Source organism: Marmota monax, unplaced genomic scaffold (genome assembly GCF_021218885.2).
Source record: "Marmota monax isolate L192 unplaced genomic scaffold, Marmota_monax_Labrador192_F-V1.1 WCK01_AAM20220418_F8-fsc00355, whole genome shotgun sequence".
In the NCBI taxonomy this organism is placed as follows: domain Eukaryota; kingdom Metazoa; phylum Chordata; class Mammalia; order Rodentia; family Sciuridae; genus Marmota; species Marmota monax.
The window spans coordinates 57,746-64,595 of record NW_026694765.1 but is presented as its reverse complement, the minus strand read 5'-3'; positions in this window follow the sequence as shown (position 1 = coordinate 64,595).

The window sequence follows — 6,850 nt, the reverse complement described above, 5'->3', positions numbered from 1 at the left end:
AGAGCTACTAGCAAAAACAAATGCCCTGAGATATGAAGGACACCGAGGATTGAGAGAAGATTTAAAGTGCTCATGGTATTAAAAAAAGAAATGGAGAGTGAAAGGAAGTGAGATTGGAAAGTAGAGAAAGATTATTCAGCATTTGCATATCAATTTAAATACTCTATTTTCATAAGTACTTGTGAAGTCTATTGGAAATGTATAAATGGAAACAAGTTAAGAAGTGTGTTAGAGATTAGAATGCTGCTAAAATAACATCAGTGAACTGCATCACCAATTTTGAAACTCCCTGCTTTTCTTTGCTTCATATCTACTCATATCCTTGAAGTTATTAGTGAAGATTGATACTTTATAACCATGTGGTTCAGATCTGACAAAGCAATTATTGGTATTATCTGAAAGTTCCACAAAATATATGTCAGAATTACAAATCTAGGAATTGAATTGAGGAGTTAAAGGTGAGGGAGCAAGTCTTAGAGAAAATAATCATATATTCTGGGGAAAAGAGTGATGCATTATCATATAGCCAGGAAAAATAAACTTATTTTTTGTTTTTAAAAATGTGGTGTTTATTTTAGAGTATTTTTAGATTTAGAGTAAATTTTTTAAGATAGTACAGTAAATATCCATATATTCCTCATCCAGTTTGCAGTTTCTTCATTGTTATCATCTTACATCATGCTGGTGCATTTCAGTTTTGAGAAGTATTGTTAAACTCTCAGGAGTGTTGTGTAGAATGACCCTCGCTTTGGGCTTGTCTCATCTTTTAGCTTATGATCACAATGAGATGCATTTCTAGGGAAAATGCTAAAAAGGTTGAAGAAATGAAATCACATGGCATATCATTGGTAGTGTTAATCTGGATCACTTGGATAAGGTAGCATTTGCCAGATTTCTTCAGCACAAAATGATCATTTTTTTTTTTTCATTATCTGTTCTTTGAAAGTGCATCAGTCAATTTAGTGCAGACTGAAAAGTGAGGGAACTGGGTTCTAACTTCTTGAAGGGTGTGTTTTTATATATATTGTTTTCTATTTTTTGAGGAAGAAATGTCTCAGTCAAGGGAGGTTTCAGAAGGAAGAAGTGATCATATCATACTGTAAAAGTTAAGCAGAAGAGAAATAAAGTCCTCTTTGATTTTTGGTGTAATGGAAGTCAGAGATACATTAGGCTTAGCATTTTCAATGTAATTATGAACATGAGATGCAAGTAAGTCAGAAGAATGAGTGGGTGAGAAGGAATTAAAGACAACTCTGTTCACACTTCTCTAGAAAAGCTTATTTACATGTAGCAGGAAACTACAACTATAGCCAAGAATTCATACAACAATGATAATAATATGTTGTTCGTTAGTACATTTTGTGTTGGGAAAATGATTCTAAATTTTAGTCCAGGTTTTAGTGGTATTAGTTATGGGACAATACAACTTTCAGACATTTTATTTGATTAAATTCATTCATTTAAATCATAAAATTCATACAAAATCCAACATAGTTATAAAATTTAAATCCTCTATATGTAAAAATGCCTATGAATAAGAAGGTGATCTAGAGGGAATGATTATTTACTATACATAATGAAATTTGTAGTTAACATAGCTATAATTTCCCTGGGTATATATTTAAATCTAAGGAGATGTTATTTCCCTTCCTTACATGGCCCTGCTCAAGTGTATCTGAAATTTAATTATCTTTGTTTTTGCAAATACATATATACCAATACATGCTGATGAGATCTGGATTTGCACATACACCAGGGTTTTTTTTCAGCACTTCACATGATTCAATACTGTCTTTGAAATTACATTTATTTTCTGAAAGAAAAATAGAGAAAGTAGTTACTTCATTGTCACTCTCCTCCATAGCAGCTACACAAACAACAAATTCAGTGTGAAAGAGGAGAAGGGAATTGAGCAGACAAGTTGACATCATTCCACTATGCTGACTTTTTTGGTCATGAGGATTACAAAGAGTACTTAGTTAACTCTCTGATTAATCCATTCTTCATTTTAAATTTGAGCTTCTTGAAATTCTTTTAAGAAAAATTGACATATTTTCAAATCATGATCCATGACTTGCATCATGTAATTCTCTCATGAGATGGTTGATAGAAACTAAAGTGACTGTGTGAGTTTTTATAAAATATAATATCCTAATGAACACAAGGTGGTGCTTCTGAGAATTACCTCTACAAATATAGTAAATAAACTTGAAAAGGGTAGCATTAGAATCAGTATTTATTAGCAAAGTTTTTGTTAGCATAATATCATATAATGGGCCCTTATTATTTTACTTGTCCATTTATTCAACACATATTAATTTACATACTATTTCTTTGGTACTCTTCATCACTGTGTTTGTAATTTATCTGGTTTATCCAGTTTGAGTCCTTTGCTACTCTAATATTGCTTCATTCCCAAAAGTAGGATGAATAATATATATTCATTTAACCGCTGCTACCGAAAAGTACAGAATCTTTACAGTAAGATTGATAGATCGGTTTATGTCATTATAAAATTTTTGTACAGACACTTTCCAATTATTCATCATAATCAAAGTAATATATTTCTATGTGCCCTTTTCTGCTGCAAGGAAATATAATTGTATGTCTCCCTAAGAAAATGAATATTATTAGACACTTAATGTATCAATATGACAGCATAACAGACACACCAAGTTTTAATAATTGTCCCATTCTAAATATCACTAAACGTACCAAGTGTTAAAATTATTTTGAAATAACAATGAATTGCATATTTCATTCCAATTTACCTTTTTTCTTCATCAAATAAATTTGGGAAGCATGTGGTTTTGGAGTGGGTACACAAAGTAGACGGTTATTTGCACTCAACAAGTTTGAGCCTAAAGGGAATGTTCTTGATCCTACATTAGGAGAGAGAGAGGAGAATAAGCCGAAAAACACAGTGGCCTTTCACTGGATTCCTAAGGATTTGATTTTACTTCTGTCACCATAAGTAAAGCAGCTCTACAAACTCAACATCTATTCAACAATGTAATGGGAAATTAGGAAACTTTTCCCTGAACATAACACAACTAAAATTAAAAACAAACTAGAAGCAGCACTTACTGTGTCCCAAAGTTACGAGGTGTCACTTGCCAGCTGCTTGCTCTTACACAGCCCAAAGTGTGTTGGCCACCTTCCTGAGATTATTACCTCTTAAAACTTTTGGCAGGTTTGTTGGCAGCGAAAGAATATGCTTTCCTTAGTTCACTAAATTTATTTAGATCCCCCTTTGGACTTTTTTTTAATGCATTACAATTCTTATTGTACATAGAGCTCAATTTTTCATATCTCTGGTTGTATACACAGTGTATTCACATCAATTCATGTCTTCATACCTGTACTTTGGATAATAATGATCATCACATTCCACCATCATTAATAACCCCATGCCTGCTCCATTCCCCTCCAACCCCTCTGCCTTATCTAGAGTTTGTCTATTCCTCCCATACTCCCGTTCCCTATCCTACTATGAATCAGCCATTAGGGTGGTTGAGAAACCAGCTACAGCTTGCTTCCAAGAGGAAATAAAGTTACAATTATTTTTAATATAAATACTAATCAAAGGAGAAACCAAGGTAGAAACCAAGTCAAGTTAAATACCAAAAATAAAAAAAATATATAACTGGGAATACAAATCATGTCTCAATAATAACTCTGAATATTAATGGCCTAAACTCTACAATCAAAAGACATAGACTGGAAGATTGGATTAAAAAAGAACCAAAAATATGCTGCCTTCAAGAGACTCATTTCATAGAAAAAGATATCCATGGACTGCAGGTGAAAGGTAGGGATAAAACATACCACTCACATGGACTGTGGAAACAAGCAGAGGTTTCCATCCTCATATAAAATAGACTTCAAGCCAAAGTTAATCAAATGGGATAAAGAGGGGCGTTTCATACTGCTCAATGGAACCATACATCAACAATACATAACAATTACAAATATATATGACCCCCCAAAATGGAGCATCTACATTCATCAAACAAGCTCTTCTCAAGTTCAAGAGGCAAATACACCACAACACAATAATTCTAGGTGACTTTAACACACTTCTTTCACCACTGGACATATCATCCAAACAAAAGCTAAGAACTCAATAATACAAAAATAACAGACTTAACAGACGTATATAGAATATTTCATCCAGCAATGAGTGAATATATTTTCTTCTCAGCAGCACATGGATCCTTCCCTAAAAGAGACCATATAGTATGCCACAAAGCAACTCTTAGCAAATACAAGAAAGTAGAGATACTACCCTGCATTCTATTAGATCATAATAGAATGAAATTAGAAATTAATGATAAAATAAAAAATAAAAGCTATTTCAACAACTTGAGACTAAATAATATGCTATTAAATGAACAACTGATTGCAGAAGACATCAAAGAAGAGATTAAAAAAATTTTAGAGGTAAGTGAGAAAACTGATACAACATATCTAAACCTCTAGGACACTATGAAGGTACTATTGAGAAGAAAGTTCATTGCATGGAGTTATTCCTTAAAAGAAAAAAAGTGTCAACAAATAAATGACCTGACACTCCATCTCAAAGCACTAGAAAAAAAAGAACAAATCAACACCAAAACCAGTTGAAGATAAGAAATAATTGAAATCATAGCTAAAATCAATGATATTGAAATACAAAATTTAAAAAATTGACAAAACAAAAAGTTGGTTTTTTGATGAAATAAAATTGATGAATCCTTAGCCATGCCAAAAAAGAGAAGGAGAGACAAAACTCAAATTACTAACATCAGTGATGAAAAAGGAAATATTGTGGAAGACACTCTAGAAATACAGAAGATAATTTGAAATTATTTTAAAAATTTGTGCTCCAATAAAATAGAAAATATTGAAGGCATCAACAAATTTCCATCATGTGATTTGCCTAAACTGAGTTCTACAAGACCTTCAAAGAAGAAATAATATGAATACTTATCAATTATTTCATAAAATAGAAAAAGAGCGAACACTTCCAAATTCATTCAATGAGGCCAATATCAACCTGATTCCAAAACCAGACAAAGACACATCAAAGAAAGAAAACTTCAGACCAATATCTCTAATGAACATAGATGCAAAAATTCTCAATAAAAATCCTGGCATATTGAATACAAAAACATGCCAAAAAGATACGCCACTATGATCAAGTAGGTTTCATTCCAGGATGCAAAATTGGTTCAATATACGGAAATCAACAAATGTAATTTATCATATCAATTGACTTAAAGATAAGAATCAAATGATCATCTCAGTTCACACAGTAAAAGCAATTGACAAAATACAGCACCCCTTCATGTTCAAAACACTAGAAAAAATAGAGATAACAGGAACATAACTCAACATCATAAAGACTATCAATGCTAAGCCCCAGGCCAACATCATTCTTTTTTTTTTTTAAAGAGAGAGAGAGAGAGAATTTTAATATTTATTTTTTCTTAATTTTCGGCGGACACAACATCTTTGTTTGTATGTGGTGCTGAGGATCGAACCCGGGCCGCACGTATGCCAGGTGAGCGCGCTATCGCTTGAGCCACATCCCCAGCCCCCAACATCATTCTAAATGTAGGAAAAAATGAAGGCATTCCCTTTAAAAACTGTAACAAGACAGGGATGCCCTCTTTCACCACTTCTATTTAACATAGTTTTTGAAACACTGGCCAGAGCAATTAAACAAAAGAAATTAAAGGGATACACATAAAAAGAAGAACTCAAATTAGCACTAGTTGCTGATGATATGTTCTATACCTAGAACACCCAAAAAGTTCCACCAGAAAACTTCCAGAACTAATAAATGAATTCAGCAATGTAACAGGATATAAAATCAACACCCATAAATCAAAGGCATTTCTGTATATCAGTGACAAAACTTCTGAAAGGGAAATGAGGAAAACTATCCCATTTACAATAGTCCCCCCAAAAAATAAAATACTTGGGAGTCAACAAAAGAGGTGAAAGATCTATATAATGAAAATTACAGAACCCTAAAGAAAGAAATCAAAAAAGACCTTAGAAAACGGAAAGATCTACCTTGCTCTTGGATGTGCAGAATTATTATTATCAAAATGACCATACTACCAAAAGCAGATTTAATGCAATGCCAACAAAAGTCCCAATGGCATTCCTCATGGAAATAGAAAAAGCATTTATGAAATTCATCAGGAAAAATAAAAGACCCAGAATAGCTAAAGCAATCCTTAGCAAGAAGAGTGAAGCAGGTGGCATCGCTATACCAGACCTTAAATTATACTACATACCAATAGTAACAAAAGCAGCATGGTATTGGCACCAAAACAGAATGGTAGGCCATTGGTACAGAATAGAAGATACAGAGATTAACACACAAAATTACAATTATCTTATATTAGACAAAGGTGACAAAAACATACATTGGAGAAAAGATAGCCTCTTTAACAAATGGTGCTGGGAAAACTGGATATCCATATCCAACAAAATGAAATTAAACCCCTATCTCTCACCATGCACAAAACTCAACTCAAATATGGATCAAGAACCTATGAATAAAACCAGAGACCCTGTGTCTAATAGAAGAAAAAGTAGGCCCTAATCTCCATCATGTGGGATTAGGCCCCAATTTCCTTAATAAGACTCCTACAGCACAAGAATTAAAATCAAGAATCAATAAATGGGATGGACTCAAACTAAAAAGTTTCTTCTCAGCAAAAGAAACAATCTGTGAGGTGAATAGAGAGCCTACTTCTTGGGAGCAAATTTTTACCGCTCACATCAGATACAGCACTAATCTCTAGGATATATAAAAAATTCAAAAAGCTAAACACCAAAAAATCAAATAACC